The sequence below is a fragment of the Dermacentor albipictus genome, chromosome 4, assembly GCF_038994185.2.
Source record: "Dermacentor albipictus isolate Rhodes 1998 colony chromosome 4, USDA_Dalb.pri_finalv2, whole genome shotgun sequence".
Lineage (NCBI taxonomy): Eukaryota > Metazoa > Arthropoda > Arachnida > Ixodida > Ixodidae > Dermacentor > Dermacentor albipictus.
Genome location: NC_091824.1, coordinates 35,391,951 through 35,414,324, shown reverse-complemented (window position 1 = coordinate 35,414,324; position 22,374 = coordinate 35,391,951). Strand labels below are relative to the sequence as shown.

General features: G+C 44.7%; 1 long non-coding RNA gene across 1 annotated transcript; it reads right to left on the bottom strand.

The window, feature by feature from the left end:
• Nucleotides 1-6,546: 6,546 nt before the first annotated feature.
• Nucleotides 6,547-12,604, bottom strand: LOC139059621 (uncharacterized). Its single transcript, XR_011514248.1, has 2 exons — nt 12,049-12,604; nt 6,547-6,798 (listed from the first exon to the last, which is right to left on the bottom strand). It is a non-coding gene; the product is annotated as an uncharacterized lncRNA (long non-coding RNA).
• Nucleotides 12,605-22,374: the final 9,770 nt, after the last annotated feature.

Sequence of the window (22,374 nt, the reverse complement as noted above, 5' to 3'; positions counted from 1 at the left end):
TAACACGCTGAAAGAGGACGTCGAAATTTTCAGCGATTTTATTCATATCTGTGATAGTACTTCCTTCAATCACTATCTCATTGACTGGGTTTGTACTGTCACAGAAATAGCCCCCAAAATGTTTGGTGCACTTTTCATAAGCGTTTCCATGTAGTTTATTATATTTGCATCACCAGCTCTGGAGTAGCCTTTGACGGTGTGTTTTCGTGCTTTTAGCGATGACAGGCTTGAAAAAGAGCAGCAGACAAATGGGGAGCAAATTTTTTTGTTTGTTAGCCATGAACCATGCTACCTGCGGTTGGGGTGCGATTGTTGCCAGACATCAAACACAGCTCCGGCTGGGTTTATCAGTCGAACGCTCACAACGGCAGCGTAGCCGAGCTAAAGTTGTGCGTTTCGCCATGTTGTTTGATAAGGAACAATTTAAAGTAAACACATATCTGTCTTAAAGAATGGGGTTTTTACTCTAACATTTTAAATACAATTAAAAATTACCGCCCAAGCACTCCGTACAGATGGTTAAACAAGGAAGCTGAAACGTGTGGCCCCGATGTTAATCACGGGGTTAATCCCGACGCTTCATTAAATGATGGCTTTGTAGGGTGCCTGATCCTCAGTGCGCCGTTGCTGCTTGTGCTCGGCTGCACAAGCCTGTTCTTCTACCCGCGCTGCAGCATTGGCACGGCGTAGGCAAGCTCATTCCAAGTTCTGGTTGCGACGTTGCTAATCGAAAGCTGGCTGCTCCTCAGGAGTAGCCCTGACTTGTGGCCTACCCATTTCAGCGCGCGAGAAAAACTGCTGCGCGCTAGCTCGGCTGCGACGAAGAGCAACGACGTCACTAGTGGCGTAGTCAAACACGCGTATCCCTTTCTCTGTCTTTTTTTTTCGCGCATGCGCATGGGGTGGCACCGGATAAGTTTCGGGCGTGCATGTGACAGACGGATGGACGAATCGGCTAGCTATATACAGCTTCGTTGTAATATAGGTGCAGACAGTTGCAAGTTTGTGTCATCAACTGACACAACGTAGTCTGAAAAGTCATGATGAATAAACAACAGATCCAGTACTCTGCTCGCAGAACCTTGCACACGAGTTGGTTCATTCACTGCTTGAATTAGATCGTCCTGTAACATTATGTGAAAAATAATATTAGTATTTTTGTCAGCATTACAGCTTGCCTGAAATCATTCCCAGTTATTCCAAATCCTTCCAAAGGCCGGATGTCAAATAGGCGTGTAAGTTTGTGTGAATGGGGGCGAGGGCTTGAAACGTTTTGTAAATAGCCTAATCGAAAGCCTTAATTGTTGCTGGAAGTATGTTTTGCTTGTTTCTTAGTCCAAAAAGAGCCATATAAAAGCTTTATTTAGGATATAAACGCTTAATAAAAGAACAAATGTATGCTGCTGAATACTTTTGCTACTTTTTAATCATTTGACGCAAAAGTTCTGGCCGCGTGTTTGAAAGTAAATGCAAGTATTTCGATTTTATCGATCCAAGGCATTTAGCTGTGCCCACGTATGATGGCCGCTACGTTAAAACAGCGGATCGGTTCCGTGGTCCGCATGTGTGACCTGTGCTCGTAACGCTGCCTATGGTACCAAGGTGTACTTTAACTGAGTAGAGTTTTGGAAGCTGTGAACATCATGGAAATCGTGAATGCCTAGTGCAAGATGAGTAAACATATATATATCTTGTGCTTAATGCCTTAACAGTAGCATCTGAACATATGTGATGATCGCTTTTTGTTTGCTATTGTTTTCATTCATATAGGAAACGTAACAATCTATTGTTATTAAAAGGCACTACATCATAATAGATGTTTGGTAAGCAAACATTTTTGAAGAAGGGTAATAAGTGTCTTCAAACGTAGGAAACGTGCGCAGTGAATAATTCCCCCAGCACGTTGCACAAATATTTAATGTGGATTTAACGTAAACGGTAAAATGTTGCGGTGCGTTTTTATTTAACGTAATTCAGCGTTTTTTTTTTCAGCGGTTTGTGCAAGGATTATTGTTCTGGGCTTCCAACTGTGATAAAGATTCGAGAAATTTTCTGCGCAGGATAGCACAAACCTTTTATGCTGTTCATTAATTTTATTTTTAAAGGCCATCAGCTTGGCAGCAGCACCGCAAGGCGCCTCGACAACAACTGAAGGGTGCAGCCAGGTGCAGCCTGCAGGGCAGCTGAAGAACCCGAACGGCAGGGTGTTGCGTGCTACAGGGCAGCGTATCGTGCTGCTGCCGAGTAGTAGCGGCGCCTGCCAATCGAAGCTCGACCGACGTTACTGATTGGGTAGCGTGGCGTTATCGGCGGGCTGCAGGCATCTGGTACACCGTGGTGACCAAGCAAGGGTGAGACGATTTTCTAGTGTGAAACTTGCACGGTTTATTCAAAGGTAGATGAAGAAAATGAGAAGAGCATGAAGTGATTAAGAGCACATTTCGGAGCCCCTTAAATAGGCTCTCTACAATCGTGGGCGGGATCTTGCTTTCGTCGATGTCACGTGGCAGGCACAGAAAAAGGGCCCCTCCGCTTCTCGCTATATCGAGCCTGCTGAAAGGAAGAAGGCCTCCCGGAATCATAGACGCCTGTCCACCTCTTCTGCGCTTTGCGGGTTCGTGGAACTTCTCTTCTAGGTCCAATTAGAGGAAAGGGCCTCTCTAAACTCTCTCTCTCGCGCGCGCGCGTGCACACACACACACACGCACACACGCACACACAAAAGAGGCTGTACACTGCGGGGCTTCCGGCAGACAGGCACACTCGAAACGGTCATGGCGAATTAGAAAGTCACACCTCATTTACACGAGGCAGGGTGAGAGGGTCGGTTGAAATTCCTTTCGCCAAGTGGTCTCAGACGCCAACACCAACAAGGGGCAGCTGGCGTAGGCGGCGAACGCAAAGAACGTTAGATTCCACCAGATGCTGCTTGGAAAAAAATGGGCGGGTATATACAACTTGTCCATGTTGTCATTTTTTAAAGGGGTGATTTGTCTGCATGGTAATGTAAGTTACAGCCTCATTATTGACGAGAGTGAGCTGTATTCATTGGGCTCAAGTTCTCCATGGCTCCTGCACGTTTCTATATCCCCTTTGGGGTGTCCTTTACACTGCTTTTCTCGTGCCGTTACTTAGCCATTCAAAATACATTTGCCTGGTTACTTGTACCAGCGAAGCGCGATGGCCTTCTTTATAGCAATTCAACTGAACATCTGCTAGGCAGCGGTAATGATGTGATGTAGAGCTGCCGAGCTTAAAGTTTGTGCATCTATGTAATAAATGCAAGATATCTTAAATAGTTCAGCATGCGATCGACCCTAGCGGCCCAAATGTTTGCTGTTGTTTTTCATATTGCCCTGTAACATAAAAACAGTGCATGGACAATAAATGAAAAAAGTATTATCGCTCAGTTAAACTCGCTGAGTGAATCACGCACCTGCACTTAGCGGCCCAGGTCGCTTGGTTGCTTCTGCTAGCTTTCTGCAAGTTTGTAACTTGACATATCGCATTCAGTTTGCACTTTCATTTCTCATGTTATATGTATACGCTCTCACCCTCCACAAAAGAAATCTTGCTGGAATTATAACACTTGCAGAAATTGTAAAACAAATGTTCACACTGCATATTCTGTAACTTCAACCTGTCAGTTTGTTTCACAGCATCATCAGCAGCTGGCACAGGAGATGCGGCGCTTGCGGGAGGCGGCTGCACTCATTACAGGCACCCTGCGCCAGCTCTTGGCTGTCATTGCGCATGGCCTTAGCGAGCTGCCTCAGCCATGAAGAAAATCAGTGTTTTTTATTTGTTTTGATTACATATCAGCCTTTAGTGCAACCGGAATACAATCGTAGCCATCTTTCCATATATATATTCGCTTCGGCATTTGGTGGCGGTGCTCATATGTCTTCACAACTGGCTGAGACGTGTGCTAGCCATCTTTATGTAATGATATTCAACAGCCGCGACAAAGAAAACCGATAGTGCGAAGGTTGTGGGTTTGGTTTCCACCTGTGGCAAGTTGTTTTTTCATCCACTTTAATTTCCATTAATTTAACGTTCCTTTATTTCATTTGTTATGCACAAGTAATTTCCCTTATGTTGTCCTTGGTGTCAGTGTTTGTTGGCTTCTTATGATATGACTAATAAATCAGCCCCCTCGGTTAACCCCCTTTCTTCTCGTTGCTTATCATACTGTAATATAACGAAACATCATAATGGTACTGATTCATATTGCCATGTAGCCTTTAGTCACAGGTAAACAAAGTTAACTAGAGGCATAAGTGATCAGAGCAAATGATATATAAAACTACTATTGAACCGTAAAGATAACTCATTCAATAGGTTTCCCTCACATTGTTGCATTTGCTTTACGTGCACGTCTGTGTCCTTGTCTTCCGTGCTGTACTCGCGTGGCCATTAATTACGAACTTGCCCAAGCCCTTGTCAGCTTTATTAAACAAGGGATTCAAGTGAGTTGAATCTAATACTGCATGTCAAGTGACTGACGTGTTATTCGTTTTACCTAAATAATATGGACTGGCAGTACTTGGCAAGCATTAAACCACAATATTTTTTTATTGCACTTAAGCTGCGGGCGTCATAGATTTCCAGATAATTTTATGAAAACAGCCAGGGAAGGCTTGGAAAAAGATCAGGAAAATTTAAAATGGCCACATAGGTATGCTGTCTTCTTATATGTCATACAAAGTTTGCAGAGAATCTCTCTGTTAAATATATTTTTAAAACGTTTCACCTCCTTAAAAGTTGAGGGAAATTGCTTCCATTTATTAAAAAAGAAAGGAAGTCAAGCATACTGACAAAGCATTTCTTACTCAATTTGTTTTTTTTTGTGTGTTACCTAAGAGTCCTGAGCCTCGCAACCCTAGAAAAAATTTCATCTTTGAAAGCGCATTAAATAATTTACTGTGATAGAATTCATTCGAACTATGCTATCAGTTCTGTTTCCTGGGAGGTGCATATCTGTCGTGCCATGACACAAAGTGCTCGTGTGGTATTTCGGGTGCTCATGTGTTATACCTAACTGGGAAACCTGTTAGCATGCCCAAGAGGCCTCATTACCTGTAAGAAACTAAGTGACCATATCAATACAATCAATCCATCTGCCTTCTGTTGAATTTATGGCCAACGACCCATTCATTTAAGAGTATGAGAAAGACATTTAAATGTGTATTAAGCAATAGAAATTAAAATCTTTGGCATGATACTGTGAATACTCTAGTCACGTCTTCTGAGCATATTCCTGTGCACGGGCATACTTACCTGCCAGCCAAAAAAATGGCAATAAATATAAAGATCGTTTGGGATAAGTACACTAATGCATCATATATGAACTTGTCATAAAAGGGAACATACTGTTGCTGGCACGAGCAGCAGTTGTGACTGTTTAATTGCTCACCATACCATAAAATAAAACATTGTATAAAGGTACTGAATTGTATTGAGAAGTATCCCTTAGTCATAGTTAAACTGCAGTAAGTATTGACTTAGATGGCTTGAGAAAATATATTAAGCTGCTCATTGAACATACAAAGAATACACACTTGTTATTTTTGCCTCATATTGCTGCATCTACTTATTTGCAGCATACACCTGCAGCCCCTTTGGTACTAATCACACAAAGGTCAAGGCCAGCATGTCCACCATGCTTGCCAAGGGGAAGTAGTGTAAATATCTAGTCTGTTTCCATATTAGCATAACACATGCATTTTAAGGAATTCATCTATTATATGGAGCAATAAAAACGGTTAATGCATTGCCGGTGCATTTGTTTGATTTTTTTGCACTGCATGATTCAGCACTAAATTATTTGTTTATGCAACATGTATGAAAGTACAGCTGGTTCATGAGCATTATTATTCTACTAACGTTAATGCATAAGTGCAGATGAAAAGCAACAGGTGCGCATGCATAAATACATTCAGAAGTTTTTGCTACCACATGCAAACAAAAATGTAAACTAACTTGTATATAGCCGATAGCTATGTAGTTATGGCTTTATACACTCTTTGTAGACTTGTCTATAAAATGTCTGTGTATATAGACTGTCTATATATTAATGGAAATTCATGTTTGTTGGCAAATGCTTTCAGAATGTCATAGAAAAAAGTGTATCAGATTATAAAGTTCTGTTTTTGTAGACTGAAGTCAATAGAATATCTATAGACATTCTATAGACTTCAGCCTACAAAAGTAGAACTGTAAGCCTATACACTTGTCCATAGACATTGTGCAGACAACTGTCTACAAACATGAATTTTAATTAATCCATAGACACTCTAATGACAGTCTATAGACTCAGACTTTTTATAAACTAGTCTAAAGGAAATGTCTATAGACAGTCTATAGACGTCATAGACAAATGCCTATAGACTGTCTATGGACTTTCTATAAAAATTTTTGTAAGGGTTGGGCTGGTACGATATTTGCAAATAAATAAATAAATATAAATAATAAATCAATGCTTCTGGTTAGGCGAAGTGTTTAATGTCGCGTAGCGCTAAACAGACAGACAAAGAACTGCAAGCGTTATATTTGGAACTTGTTTTAATTAGAATTCATGGAAATAAGGAACGACAAAGTTGGGAAAGAATTTACTGGTTGATTTCTGCCATCGATTTCCGTTCTCCGGTGCTCGTCAGTTGTCGAAGGGATACCAGTTTATCTGTGACACCGGAGTGCACTTGCCAGTGGTCGGGTCGCAACGGTGGCCCTGTACGCATTCGGCCAGCGGCGCCTCGTCACCCCATAGGTAGGCATCCTTACAGAGTTCACCGTTCTCTACGTAAACGCACAGCAAAAACTTCGTTACCAACACCGTGCTTGATACGAGCGAGCCGTAATAGAGAGATTCAGTGTTACCAGTAACGTTAATATTACGAAACAATTATATGCCCTATTCCGCCAAAAGGCCTTTGCGTAGTCGGCGTGACCGAAAGATGGTAACAAAAATGGCCGATGGCGCAAGGACTAAAAGCACGTAAACAAAATGCTAAGATGGACGCCGAATTTCTTAGTGAGGTTCCTGTAAACAATGTACATTATTGGCTTCTAAAAGCGCATAGAAAGCGCATAAAATGACTGAATAAAACTAAAAGTGTTACCGTTCAATAGAACGTTGCCTAATGGTCTTTCGAGTAATGAACTCATTGCGGGCAAGCGAGCGCGTTGAGACCTTCGTGCATGTTGATTTGGCCTTACCGAGGTGTAGTGAGAACGCAGCCGAGGGCTTGCGCGGGAAAGGAAGGCGCGAAAAAAAAAATACGTTTCACTAAGGCAACTATAACGCTTTCGAATTCCCAGGCGTAAGCACTCTTAAATGTCTCTGCTACATTTCTGTCTCACTACTACCATTAGGTCTGATTCACAAAGCCGCCAAACGAGTCGTCATCTCAGCATTAGCGTCAGTCAAGAGACAGCATTTCAGTGGCAGTTTCCGCTGAAAACTGGCACGCTAGTAGGACTTCCCGGCACTCATGACGTCGCAGACATGCACTTCTATTGCTACTTACATTTTTAGGAACTTCACTCATTTTGTTGAATGTCGGGATGTATCTATGTATGTATCTAAGCCTCCATGCATGTCCGGACTCTACTTTATTTGGCGCTGACTTCGGTAACTCGGTAGTCCGCGGTCAAACTGGTAGAGTATCTGACTCCTGAGCTGAGCAAAATGGGATCAACGCAAACCTTTCGAAAAATTTGGGTCACTAAGTATGTGGAGTTCTTCAAAAAACGCCTTTGACGCTAACTTTGGTTATAGCGTATTGACGGCTGGGTCCACTTCAACAAACCTATTCGATGTCAGATGGGGCCAATGGGTACTTCTCAGTAGGTATATGCCGCTGTTTGTAAAAATAATAAAGCAATTCGCATTCCCTGCCTGCTTCTGTGATTTTGAGCGTCTCTGTCTATCTTGCGCTTTACTGGGCCAAGTTGCCTACGAGCTTTCGCCACTAGTTATGTGCTTGGGGACTGGTGTCGCCATGGTCTTTTCATAGTCTTCATTTCAGCTTCCTCATTTGACTTTCGTCATTCCGTCCTCGTAACTTCTCTAAGGCCAACCCAATGGCTCAGTTGTCTGATAGCTTGGGCCACTATGTATGTACTAAGGTACTGATGCCATCGTGTGGTCGTTGCGTCGTCGCTTCGTCTTCCGACTGTCTTCATGCTATCGTCGTCATGCATTCGTTCTCATATCGTCGTCGTGTAGCTGTCGTAATTGCTCCATGCTCGTCTGTCCTGCCTCTTCATCTCATTCTTGTCACACCGGCTTCGAAACCCTATCCTCACCATATAAACCTCGTTATACAGTGATCGTCTAGCCACCGTCGCAGTCGTCTTATTACCGTCATTGTTTCAGAAACGCCATCTCCATGAGGTAATTTCATTTTCGTCATTATACCACCTTTTTCGCGTCATTGACATTGCCATTTTATCGTAATTAGGCTGTGCTTGCGCAGTTGGGATTATGTCGTTGATATATGCCATCATCGTCATTGCGTCATCAGATTGTTCTAATCATGAGTTCGCTCTGATAATGCCATCCTCATGTCGTCATGCTAGTTGCATGCTCGTCATTCGAGCTTCGTCATCCGCTTGTCGTCTGCCATCATCGTAGCGCCATCGCCGTCATGCAGCCGTTTTTATGCAGTCGTTGTCACGCCGTTGTCATCACACATTTGTCGTCGGGCCATCATCATCACACCATCGTCGTAAAGCTGTTGTGTTTACATCATCGGAATCTATTCGGAATTGTCATTAGATTGTCGTCTTGCCGTCGTCATCGTATGGTCTTCATGTTCTCTCGTAATGATTGCTCCTTCGTCATTTTTTCGCCGTAGTTGAATCGTCTTCAAACAGTCATCGTTATGCCGTCATGCGCATGTCTTACATTCGTTGTCGTGATGCCGTTACGGTCCCTGTATTGCCACTATTCTGTCATCGGACTCTCGTCATGCCACTGCAGTCGCGCCTCATTGTCAGGTGGCCTTGGTCATCTTATTGTCTTGATATTGTCTCCGTCAGATATTTGTCTTTATATTATAGCCGATACCTTGAATCATCATCGCAATGTCCTCATGCCATTGTCGTCATACTGCCATCTTTGTACCATTCCTTCATTCAGGCGAGAAAATGTGCTAGTCACCACGGAGCAGACGGCCCGACAGAACTGTGCTTAGTCAATTGTAAATGCGGTTGTGCCAACAGGTAGGGCTAGTAGGTTCTTAGGTTTAAAAACCTCGTAGCGTATTGGTGTGGTCGAATCAAACCTGGGAAACGCCAAACCACAGATATCCGTTTAATATATTCATGCATCAATTAGCAATCTAGAGCTTGCCCGTGATGGCATCAGAAAAGTGTCAAAAGTTTCGTTCTCAAAAAGGTAACAACATTAACGAACCTGCCAAAGGATACGCGCAGTGAAAATTTGGAGACAAGCAGCTCAAAGATTGTTAACAGCGCATTAAAGCCAACAATACCACAGCCTTCAAAACTTCAATATAGAACTTCGGAGCTGTAGACAATTTCTCTAGCGTATGTTTATCGCAAAAAAAATTCCAGAAGGCGTAAAATATGGTCAATGTGCTCTAATTGGTAACCTAAATGGCTTTGAAGATAGGCACCGGGGAAATATTTTTTTTTTAGTTTGTGATATAGCCATGAATCTTGGCTCCGAAGAAAAGCAAAAATGCTTGCTGCGTTGTCGCCTGCGAAAGTAAGTGAAATTTACTCCCGAAACAGGCATAACCTTTGTATTGGAGACTTCTCTTACTAAAAGCGTCGGTCTACTTTCGCGTGGTGCATAGTAAGGTTATGCATGACTATGCGCAGGAAACTTTTACCACCTGCAACATTAAGCCTTCCAGTTGTGGCTGCTACTTCGCTAAGTCACACAAGCTTCCCGTCATTTAAAATGCGACAATGCGTTGAATCTGCACGGTTTCTACTTTCAGTTCTATATCGGCCTATAAAATTGAACTCTAATTCAAGGGAGACATGGAAAAGTCAAGAAAATTTTAACCCACAGAAATTTGCGGGAATTGTAATAAAGTATGCATTTCAGTTATACAATGTGCACTCATGTTCACTTTTTTTCTCGTTTATCCATTACTGTATGTTTGTGTTCTCTTTATTGTGAACAGTGGCATTTCTGTAGGGGGACAGACCCCGTCAAGTTGAATTTGTCTGTACTCCTGTCATCTGTACATACTTGAATTGAATTGAAAAAGGTTATATATATATATATATATATATATATATATATATATATATATATATATATATATATATATATATATATATATATATATATATATATATATATATATATATATATTGCTTAGGAAATATATGGGGGTAGAGCGACTGAACAAGCTGCCTAGGTTGCGAATTTCTGTAGGTTAGCTCTCAGAATGCTATTAGGCTATTTGGTACACCGGAAGTCATCACTCCGGTAAAATATCGGTATTCAATCACCATAATAAAGAAACTGAATTACATACAGCACTGGCTTCTGGCTCAACGAGAGCACAAGCTCAGTCCAGGCACGCACTTTCAATATTGTGCAGCCTTCTACCGATTTACAATTTCATATAGCAGTATTGCTGTACATACGTTACGTATTGTCTATGTTGTGGTGGAAAATATTCGTTGATAGCGGCAGGGTTGAACCTAGCACGCAGGGTACGTCCAACGACAAATCGGAAATTTTATTTCATCATGAAGTTTTGTTTTTCGATGACTTGGTGGCACAAAGAGACTTCATTTTAGCATGTAGAAAAACCGCGATGAATAAACACATCATTAATTATTGTAACATATCCAGTTGGTTGTGCTGTCACACACCCGTGGTTACTACAACAGGCGGAGACCGCAGTTCAAGGAAGGGGCCTGGCATAGCACGCACCTAAAGTGCAGATATACCGTTACTGTGGCACTAGTGTACTTTGTTAGATTTAAAACTTAGTTGTATTAATTTATCTTCATTGGCTGCCATATCGTCGCTATGCGGTAGAAACGAAACCTACCGTTAGTGAAGAGAGATTTGGCTGCGCTGATAGGAAGGTCTAGTCTCTTAAAGAACCGCCAGCATAGAGCGATAAAGATACGATGTTGTGCTGATGGCAGTATAAGATGCCTAGATATGTCTGAACGCGCCCTGTGTGGTTTATTCCGTTTTCGGGTCATGCGACTGTACAATTTCCAGTTAGCACTGGCGTCTGTACCGAAATAACTTTTCTTCAGTCGTCAGAGTGCTGCTTTCTTGTTGCTTCTGACCCCGTTCATTTTGCGCATTGTTTATATCGAATTCCGTTGCACTGTTCGTGTTCAAATTTTGCAGTAAGCTCCATTTTATGGCCGCAGTTGTTCAGTTACTTGTGTGTTTCGTCAATAACAAATGGTGACCTTGTCTTCGTCTGGGACCCTCGCAATAAATGACGTTTAAAAAACGGCGCCTGTGTATCTCCAGACATTCGCAGTACGGAATAGCATGGACTTCGAGATTGGTTTACTTTAATTCCTCGACTGCGCATCTAAAAGGCCAAGACCCAGCCCAATTTGTAGCTTATTTGAATACCAACCGGACGAGTAGCAGTGCCATATAGCAAGTAGCAATTGGCAAGTCGCAATGCCATCCGACTAGTAAGGGCGATCACGCTGCAAAATTTGTTTGCAGACATTGCAATAAATAGGTAAACAAATGAATACTGTTGAGCAACATGCAGCATCTTGTTGAGCATCACCAATGTACAAATTCACAAAGCCGTTTGAAATCAGAAAAACGCGGACTAGTCAATTCTGTGCGCTAGCCATCATTCCCGTACTGGCTGAACAGTCATTCTTGAAACTTCCATGGCGACTTTACCGGTGTTCCATTAAGTAATTGTTCAAGCAAATTCTATGCTCTTCGACAATAGACAGCCGCCTTCGCTAATATGTCGAGCACCAGGATTTGCAGAAATTTTCTCTTGCGAACGACTACAGGTCTAGAGATTTTTTCGAATGCGAGCCCTGAATAATACTTACGTAGTTGTATGATACACCGGTCGCAGCACTGGCATGGTCCGGCGTTGTGCCGCAACAACTTATTTCCGGTGCACGTGGACGCGTCGACGCGCTCGCAAACAACATCGTCACAAGACATCGGACATTTTGACTGCCTTTTTACCCGTGCTGCTTCTACAAGCACTTGGCTGAAATAGCAGACTGCTATCGCTGCTGAAATCTGCGTCAATATGAGAACCATCGTGGGTGCGAAGCCTGCCGAAGGTCTCACTCTTTCTTCTTATCTTGCGCAGTGCTCAATTTGCGCAGGACAATATGCACCTCGGCAGTTTTGCTCTCTCGGCTTCACAGGACTATGGGAAGTCCTGGATTGACGCAAAATTAACACAATTTCTCCGAAGTTCCCAAACGTAGTCAGGGATTGAGGAGCGGTCTGCATGGCTGTGTGAAACCCGACAGCATCGCCTTCATTTAAAAAGGCGTTAGCGTGAACTTGGCAAACAGTCTTTTCGTGGAATCATCACCCCATAAACTGTATACGACGATAGTATAACTTTTTCGACCCTATGCATCTCCCGTTTTACCGTGAAACTTCTTTGTGTGTTAGGCCAGCGCGTGCTTAGCGAAAGAATAGTGTAGAGAGCCTATTTCCTATTCTAAACGCAGATGCGCTTACCGTTTATGGGCCTAGACAGATGTCGGAACGCATCTCTGGAAATCTGTGTACCCATGCTCAGTCGTGGTTGAAGAGCGTTCCATGTCCGGAGGCCCTAGCAGCTGTCGAGAACGCAAACTGAGAAATGTACGCGGATCACTTTTGAATAGCCTATGCGTTCGCAATATTTTGGCCCTTCGCTTCATACGCTTTTATTATTTTTGTTTGCTTTCCATTAACATTTTCTGTACCATGTGAAATTTATAATAATAAATAACCCTTAGCTGCTATATGTAAATGAAGTTGTAACACAGCGCGATAAAAACCACAGAGACAAAAAAGGTGGACAAAGACAAGCGCTACTCACAACTGTTTAATAGAAGGATAGCAAGGCATATGTAAACTGGTCGCGAAGCTTACATAGATGCCCATATGTCAAGAAAATTGGGCTCTTTGTAATTGTCGCCATCTACGTGTCGTGCGGAAAACTGACAGCAAGCAAAAAATAAAAAAAAGAAAGTGGCATCAGAAGCGGAAATGGTACTGATGTCAAGATCCTGCGCCGCTTGGTGTGAATGTATGAATTTCTTTAGCGTCCGGCACTACGGACGCTACGACAGCAGTTATTGTCCTTTTGAAGCTAAGGCGAGCTTGCACCTCGCCTCAGCTGAAACGCCAGCGTGTCTTTTAACTATTAGGAGTGGCGTATATCTTGATGTGAACGTAATTAGGCTGTTATTGACGGCAATTGCTCCAGTAGCTTCCTCAGGAAGGGGAGCGGATATACTGGAAATAAATGCCATTGCGAAATACCCTTAAAAACCAACTTCACTTTTATTCGTCTTGAATAATGCAACCAATGTACACGGCCAAACAAAACATGTTTCAGTGATGTCAAGTACTATGACGAGCTCACAGTCGTAATGCATAGCAACCTATGCGAATCTTTTTCACATAATCATTTGGAATTCCATGCCACACCATGGATTTTATACAAGAGTTATCAGACAACATTGCGCCACATTATCGTTTAGAGAGTATTCCACTTGCTAATTTTTCTGCCCGTCGGACACTGAGCCTGTACCCGCCGTGGTTGCTCAGTGGCTATGGCGTTGGGCTGCTGAGCACGAGGTCATGGGATCGAATGCCGGCCAGGGCGGCCGCATTTCGATGGAGGGGAAATGCGAAAAGACCCGTGTACTTAGATTTAGGTGCACGTTCAAGAACACCAGGTAGTCAAAATTTCCGGAGTCCTGCACTACGGCGTGCCTCATAATCAGAAATGGTTTTGGTACGTAAAACCTCATAATTGTAACTCTGAGCCTGTGTTACACAGAGTAAACGAGCATAGCGTGACGTTTGTTCACAGGCCGTTCGGCTTTTACCTTCACGACGAGACAAGCGCGTTGGATTCCGCAGCGCGAACTTGCACGATAACAAAAAGCCTGCACTCACACTTTTCGCCAACGAATGTAGTGCGCTGGGTCACGCAAAGTTTGAAGTGAAGCGCATGCCACACTTTGAAGAAACACGCAAAGAAATAATCATAAGAAAAAAAAACAACTCGGACGAAGCCACCGCCTTCAAGTGAGCAATGCCAGTCCTCACGACATATTAGCTGACTTGCACAGCCTTGCTAAGTATCGCGCCAGAATGGCTGGTTGGTAGGGATCGCCAAGCAAGAACTAATAAATTGTTAAATAGAAAGAAAAATTAGGATTTGTCCTTTTAGCGCAGGAAAAATATCTGAAACGTAAAATATTTTCGTATGTCAGTATTCCGAGCAAACATTTTAGAACAATTTATTTTTCACCTAGGTTTTCTACTTTCAGTGTTTGCCTCCCCGTCACCTGGTCGCGCTTCAATCGTGCACAACTAACTTATATCCGTGGCGATAGGTTTTGGCACGCTTTTCGTTCCAAGCTTCGCGACCTATTTAGATAGACCTTGAGGATAGGGTCGTACATATATATATATACCCCCTTCTCACGCATGCGCGTACCAAACAAAATGTAACAGGCACATGCATATCAGAGGCCGTTGCGCAAGAAGTTCAATTCAGCATCTAGTAATGAGATAGAAGGTTCACTTATACACCTATCTCTATTCTTATTGATAGGGAAGGCCTCAAGTGTAAGCCTAGAAGAGGCGTTGCCGCTCCAGCCCAGAATAGTAGTCTCAGAAAATCGAGCGTCGCACCCACACGCCGTAACATCAGCTACCATATGTGCTCCCTTATCCTCCTTTTTTCTTTAGGTTTTGCGCATGTTCCTTTAAACAGTCATTCACGTAACGCTCGGTTTGTCCAATGCGGAGCTGCTGACAAGAGTGCAAGGAAATTTCATGTACAACCCCTGTGGAGCACTTACCGAAGGGCTTCTCATGCCTCGCGCGGCGGCCCCACCTGCTCTCAAAGCAAACTCGAGAGCACAGCTTCGAAAGCTTGTTGGGCACAGAAAAAAAAGCAGAGGAATACCATGATGGTTAGCAACATTTTTAAAATTGTGTCACACTTAAAGAATAAAAACAGGAACAGCGCAACAAAGGACGAGCGAGTAAACAGGACAGAGCGCTGAACTTCCTGGCGCTCTGTCCTGTTTACTCGCTCGCCTTGTGTTGCGCTGTTCCTGCTTTTGTTCTAAAGATGAGCCAACCAACCCCATTGAACACACTGCTAATGTGACACCTTGTGCACGTAGGGTATAACCTCCGGTCTCACCTTCGGTCCTTGGACCTCTGCTCTCGCCCCTTCGTGCTCCAAGCTTTACTTTTTGCAGTACAGACTCTGCTATAGCGTTGACGACCATCAAAGGGCAACCTGCTGCCAAAAGGCGCCCAACTTGATCTGAGAAACTAGACCGCATTCGGTGCACGCACGATTTTCGCAAAGCTGATTCCAAGCGATGACTACCTACTGCTTGCTTCACCACCAGAGAGTGTACGGAATCATACGGCAGCAATTGTTTCAAGGCTCGCGGCTGACAGGCCCAGCAGACGTAACCATCTACAAAAAACAGCTTTAAATCTAGGAACTGCAGGCCTGTGGCGCCAGGAAGTTCATGCGTAAAAACGAACCCTTGGCATCGGCTCGTAAAAGCTTCTAAAATGAAAGCAGGGTAGGTAAAGTCACGCTTATTGTTTGAAAGCACTAAACATGATCGACATACCTAAAAACATCTAAAACCTGCCCCCCCCCTCCCATTAAAAACCTGCTCCAAAGACCTATCAACAAAAGGCAAAAATATGTCACACAACATAGGAGCGATACATGAACCACAGCCATACACAGATGGAAAACCAACTGGCCCAAAACTAAACTCTTCTGCTATATGTAACGGCTGTTTGCCACGCGGTATATGCCGTCATCCTTGAAAAGAGGACGATATGCAACCGAAAGTGACAACGCTGTTCGTTCACGAACAAAGCACACAATCTATATTGTACTCGGCTAAATCAGACCAAGAACACCACAATCAGCACTACCTATGGGTAGCGTGGACATACACATCAAATGAAAGAACTTTACACTGTCTTAATAAATGGTTTATTTATTACAAAAAACAAAGAAAATTGGGCGGAACTCACCGCGCAATGACTCGACGGCAATGCGTTTAGCATTGCGATGTAAGGTATTACCACCGTCAGAACAAGTTATGTGACATACTATGACATGTTTGCGCTCCCATATGCTCAACTAAAGGTCTTCCAGAGACTTGCACCTGAGCGTTGCGCAAAGGGTTTGCGTTTAGCGTATGTAAGGGGCTGAACGCTTTTCCGAAACAGTCTATAATGTAGCGTCGTAATTCGGTGTGTACGAATAGCTTTCACTAAGACAGCTTTATGAGAAACACACCGACAGGTGGTGCTTTGCTGTAAATAAATAGTGTCGTGCTGTAGTGATGGTGAAGGGGCGGTACTCAAGGTGAACTGAGGAATAACGGAGAACTGTCTATTTACGTGCCCTCGAAACTTACACTTCAGTGGTAGCGATAGCAGCAAGCACGCTCGGTAGTATTCTAATCAAACGAAGCGACTGTCATCCTGTCCGTTAATTCTGAGCCGTCATCATATTTGTGATGTCAAATATAGTTATATATAATGTACTGTAGTAATCCGTACACTCTGGTCACGTGTTACAACGCTCTCGCCGCACGAACACCGTGATATCCTCTGGCCTCATTACATGGACGACGTTAGGTTTCGCGCGGCCTCGCTGTGTCTCCAATACTCCGCGGGGTTGCCTTCGTAGTTTTTGTCGCTCATTCTATATGGACAGTCTTGTAGCGTCTAAAGTAGCTTTTAAGGGGCTGCGTGCATGAATTGCGCCGACGAATGTGCGTCCAGGCCCAAATGCGGCCGCCTAGTTAGTATTCCTCATGATAGAACCCCAGTGTAAAGCACTAGACATCTGATCTATGCTGACGCATGATACTTGGCTGGGAAAGTTGGCAGTCATCTTCGCTGCACTGCTTAAAATTGGTGGCGTTTGAGTACGCATTATCATATGAGGTCCAGCTGCATGGCCTCAAGCATAGTAGCAGGCCACCCGCCGTATACGTGCAAGCACGGGGTCATCAGCTTCGTTTCTTGTGAAGCCATATCGTATAGGTAAACTTCTCGAAAGGGGTGAACTTCTTGCCATTATTTGGGTCGCTATAGTAGCGTACTTGGCTATTGCTGTTTTCAGTATAGAAAGCTTGCTTTCTGTTTTGATACTTTCGAGATCGTTCAACTTTAGTTTGCGCGTACATTAATAGCGAAATAGCATTGATATGTTTCGGGCGACCATTTGTCAGGTACCAACACGTGGCCACACTCACTATACACCGACGATGCGCTCATCAGCAAATTTGTGACGGAATAGAGGAAGAAAACAGCACACAGCTTTAAGGCTTTTTTATTGCCTTCCCAATAATAATGGTGTTAAGCGCGGTAACAAATGCTAGCTAAGGTGTCTGACTAGTGCGAACTTCATTACACACTAAGACATTTGCCCTGTGGGTTGGCCTGCATCGCCGAAAAAGATTACAGGGTTCCACTTGGGCCTATATCTGCCTCTCTTTGAAAAGCAATCGCGCTCTATCAACTCAAATATTTGCGCTTTTTATTCAGACATGTATAACTTCACCCCACTTCTGTCCGTGGTGTAGGCTCACGGAGTCAGCAAATGTCAACAGCGAATGTAGCGTTACCGTCTCAGTTAAATATGCATTGTGACAGTTGATAGGGTTCCGCATTGAAGAGACTTCGATGGACGTAACCCGATTCGCCCTGTTGCCAAACGTAGGCCCATGGTCAAAGGGCGTGTTCATTTGAAGTATGCAGAAGATAGACACAATACGTTGGAGATCGCCACCAGAGTGCCTTTGAAAAAAAAAAGATATTTCCTAAAAGTTTGCCTAATTAGCCTCCGGTGCGCCATCCCCCCCTGCTGTGGAATAGACATCGGGAGCGCAAGCATTCTTCTGAAGGAAATTTAATTAGAGGGCTCCGGCACCATGCCAATACCGGTCTTTAGTATATATCGTACGTTTCAGATAGTGCAAACTGCGGAGAACTACACTGACCTTCTCTGATGAACACTCACGAATGGCAACCTTTGCCGCTCGGTTGTGTCAGCGTACCTCGGCTTTCAAGTTACTTTGACTCGGTTTAAAAAGATAGTAAACTAGTTATGGAGAAGTAATTACTGTTTAAAGACACTGTTTGAGGGAGGGGAGAGGTCATATTCTTTTAAAGCAAAAGTTCATCTACTGGCGCAGAAAATTATGAGAGATGTTTACCTTAGTAAATATTGCCACGGAACGACAGTACCTCTAGGTTACGACGACACCGCTCAATTTCGACCCATTTTCCAATGTTTGGGCGGCTTTTGTTCAAAAAGTCTGCTAAAAGCTCGCCACGCTATTGGGTATTCCTAGGCTCCATTGCAATGCAGTGTGCAATATACATTATTGTTGAGTAGTTAGGTAGTTCCAAGAGCACACTATTTTTATCTAATGACCTCCACTGAAACGAATGTGGAATATTCAAGCGTGCCCTCAATTTTTCCGTCATTTTAGGCTTACCACGACTACGCTTACAAATAAATTGAATTTGCTATTATTCCAGAAGAGCAATTAGCGACTCCGCAAAATATTTCTTCCTCATGCGGCCGCCTTACAAACCTAAAACAAAATTGAAAATTTCGGATTTGTACCAGTTGTGCAATAGGTTTATATTAAAAACCATATGAGTTTTTTTTATTTTTCCGGTGCCTCTTAATTTGGTTGGCTGCCCACAGTCCCACACAGAAGCGGTCGATGTCTGCTCTAGTTAGCCCTTTGCTTTTCCTTTCTTTTAACGGGAAGCTTTAGCTCGGGCACTGCGCCAAATCTGTTGAGCTTTGTTGAGAGAGAGAGAGATAAGATAACGCAGAGAAAGGCAGGGAGGTTAACCAGAGGTAGTTCCGGTTGGCTACCCTGCGCAGGGGGACGGGTTAAAGGGGATAAAAAGAGAAACATAGCGGAAGAGGAAGATAGAAAGAAAGAGAGACAAGCACGAACAAAGCGCGTACAGTAAAAAGCGGTAGGGGGTGGCATTCTTAGAGCCTGTCGTGAAGCCCCGTAGACCGCAGGAACCTTAATAACGCGAGTAAGGCCTTCAACGCGGATGTTTTTTCGGAGCATTGACCTAAAGCTTTTAGTTCTGATAGTGGACGATTGTCCAACTGGTCCAGTACTCTGCACATCACTTGTCTCTGAGCACTATAACGCGGGAGACACAGATAATATGTGCGAGCGTCTCGTCGATGTTGCATGTGTCACACGTGGGGCTGTTGGCCATTCCAATGAGGAAAGCATATTGGCACGTGTATTTATATTTATCGGGCGACCAGGTTTCACCGCCTAACAAATCTTATCGCACAGCGCGGGACGCGCTTGCATGTATCCGAAGTTTCTGGAAAGTTATCGATGCTTCTATCCGCAGTCTGTTGTTGCCGAACCTTGTGTTATCTGATGTATTCGCCTGACGCGAATGATGTAGAACTGACGGACGCAAGCGCTAGGGTTCCATCTCGGCTCCTGCTCTCTTGAATGATTTCGGCAAGATTTTCGCCTCTAATCTCCATCATGTTGTTACCAACGCACGTCTAAAGGGAAGAGGATCACATCGATATTGGACTTGTTTCGGTGGGTGGCCTCTTTTCCATTTTATGAACGTTTTTGTGCTCGGACCACGCCGCCGCCTTTCTGGCCCTAACGACAAGCCTAGCCCGGCGTAGCGCCGATCGGCGCCATCAAGTGTAGCTGGACCAACAATTCTGAGATCTGAGTGACTATGCAGATGACGGTTGACGGGGAGGATCTTCCTCCTGAAGAATTTTCACCAGAATTTGGATGGCAGTCGGCAGTTTCGAAGCGTATGTCCGCCAAGGCGGACTCTGCCAAGCGCCCTAGCGGCGGCGTATGGGGGAATAAGCCTAACGCCGGCGCCTCATTCAGCACTCAGGAAAATGGAAATAAGCTCAAGAGCAAAATCATCAGGGCATCACGGATGCCTCCCATGCCCAAGGAACATGCCAAAATTATCATACGACCCCGCGGAGGGCTGAATATTGCCAAGACAGGACCGACCGTGATCGGTAAAGCGATCGTGCAAGCGGCGGGTCTTACCCCTACGCAGATAAGCTCGGACATCATTTGTCCTAACATACAGCAAAACATTCTGGTGGCCAGCACGCCCAACCGAGACAACGCTTCAAAATACACAAGAATCAGAGCAATTCATGTGGCTGGAAAAATGTTTGAAGTAAGTGCATACGAGGCCGCCCCCCACACCACGTGCAAAGGGGTAATCAGACACATCGACCTCAACGACAGTCCCTCGGACCTGGAACGTAACATCGTCAACGAGAGAAACCCACTGGCCTTGGCGGTCAAGAGAATTAAGAACACAGGCACAATCATCATTGCTTTCGACGGACTCAAGGTTCCGAACTTCGTACGCTATGGCCCAGTCCTTGTGAAATGCTTTCTTTATCGCAAACAAGTTGATATTTGCTACGCGTGCGGCAAACTCGGCCATCGTGCCGACGTTTGTCCGACTCCCGAAGAGTCCACCTGCAGAGGATGTGGGGCAGTCAACCCGGACGATCAACACCAGTGCACGCCAAAGTGTGGGTTGTGCGGGGGCCCACACCCTACGGCGGACAAAACGTGCAAGGAGAGATTCCAGATCCCGTACGTCGTCAGAAGGAGACGATGGGAGAGTGCGACGGTGGAAGCTTCGACCAATGGGGCTTCGTCAACACCACATAGCAGCGAAAGCAAGAAACACTTCGAGCAACCTCCACCGCAAGAGCCTAGGGGGCGCTCCCGATCCAGGGGACGCTCTCGCTCCAGAGAGAGCCCCCAGAGTCGCTCTCGATCCAGAGGCCGCTCTTGTTCCAGAACCAGGACCAGATCACGCTCCAGGGGTCGCTCCGGATCCCGGCGCCGAGTCAGCCAAGTCCGGTTCAAGTCCTGCTCGAGGTCCTGTTCCAGGGATCGCCGACCCGAGTGCTACCCGACCTGGGCCGACCGAGTTCGAGGAACGCCGGAAAAGGTAACGCGGGGCTCACCGCCAGAGCATGATAGAGGTAACAACAGACTAGCACAACTTGAGCGCGAAAACGAGATGATGAAGAACACAATAGCTCGACTGATGACAGAAATTGCTGAGATTAAGAAGGGCGGTCAACCCGTCATGGCTGACAAGCAGCCAGCCACTCCCCAGCTAATGGAAATCCCCATGGTTGAGAAGAGCGATGCGGATAAGCAACCGGCCGCTCCCCAGCCAATGGAAGTCCCCATGGTTGAGAAGATCGATACAGAGAGACCCGCTAAAAAGAGGGCAATCGCTAACGAGCAAGAAAGAGCACCAGGCAGGGCCAAATCGGAGATTCGCGAGTTGCTCTCCGCTCTCAGTGACAGCATTAAGCAGATAAATGAAAAGTTCTCGCTCTTCCAAAGCAACATGGCTTCCATGGAGGAGCGCACTAATCAGCGGATCAGCAAAATTGAATCCTTCTTAGAAAACGTTGTAGCACCTGTGCTGGCACCTACAGCTCCTACACCCCCAACAACAGCATCGACTAGTAACAGCTCGGGGGCGATCGGCTCTCCGATGGTTAGCACAGCAACTCAAGAGCAACACGATGGCCACTCAAACTAGCTCATTCAAGATGTGGCAATGGAATTGCAGGGGTTACCTTCCCAAGAGGGCTCCCCTGCAACAATATATTCGCTCGCATGCAGAGAAGCCAAATGTTATCATTTTACAAGAAACATTAACATCTAACGTCACGTTGTCTGGCTACAGGCCCGTAGCAAAGCACGAAGAAGGACGGGGGATCGCCGTACTGATTAGCAACAAGCTGACCCACATCACTCACGACCTTAAGATGACCGCAACTAAAGTTGAATACATGATGATAGAGATCATCCCTAGCCCAACGAACCGCCAAAGTATATTCATCCTGAATGTCTACAGTAGTCCCAAAGCTCAACGACAGCGCTTCAAAGCCCTAATCACCAAGGCCACGCAACTAGCGCGCGACTCCCCTTTGATCATAGCTGGTGACTTCAACGCGCCGTACCACACCTGGGGCTACCCATATAACACTAAAAAGGGGGAGGACCTCTGGCGTGAGGCTCTAAACCTTAACTTGA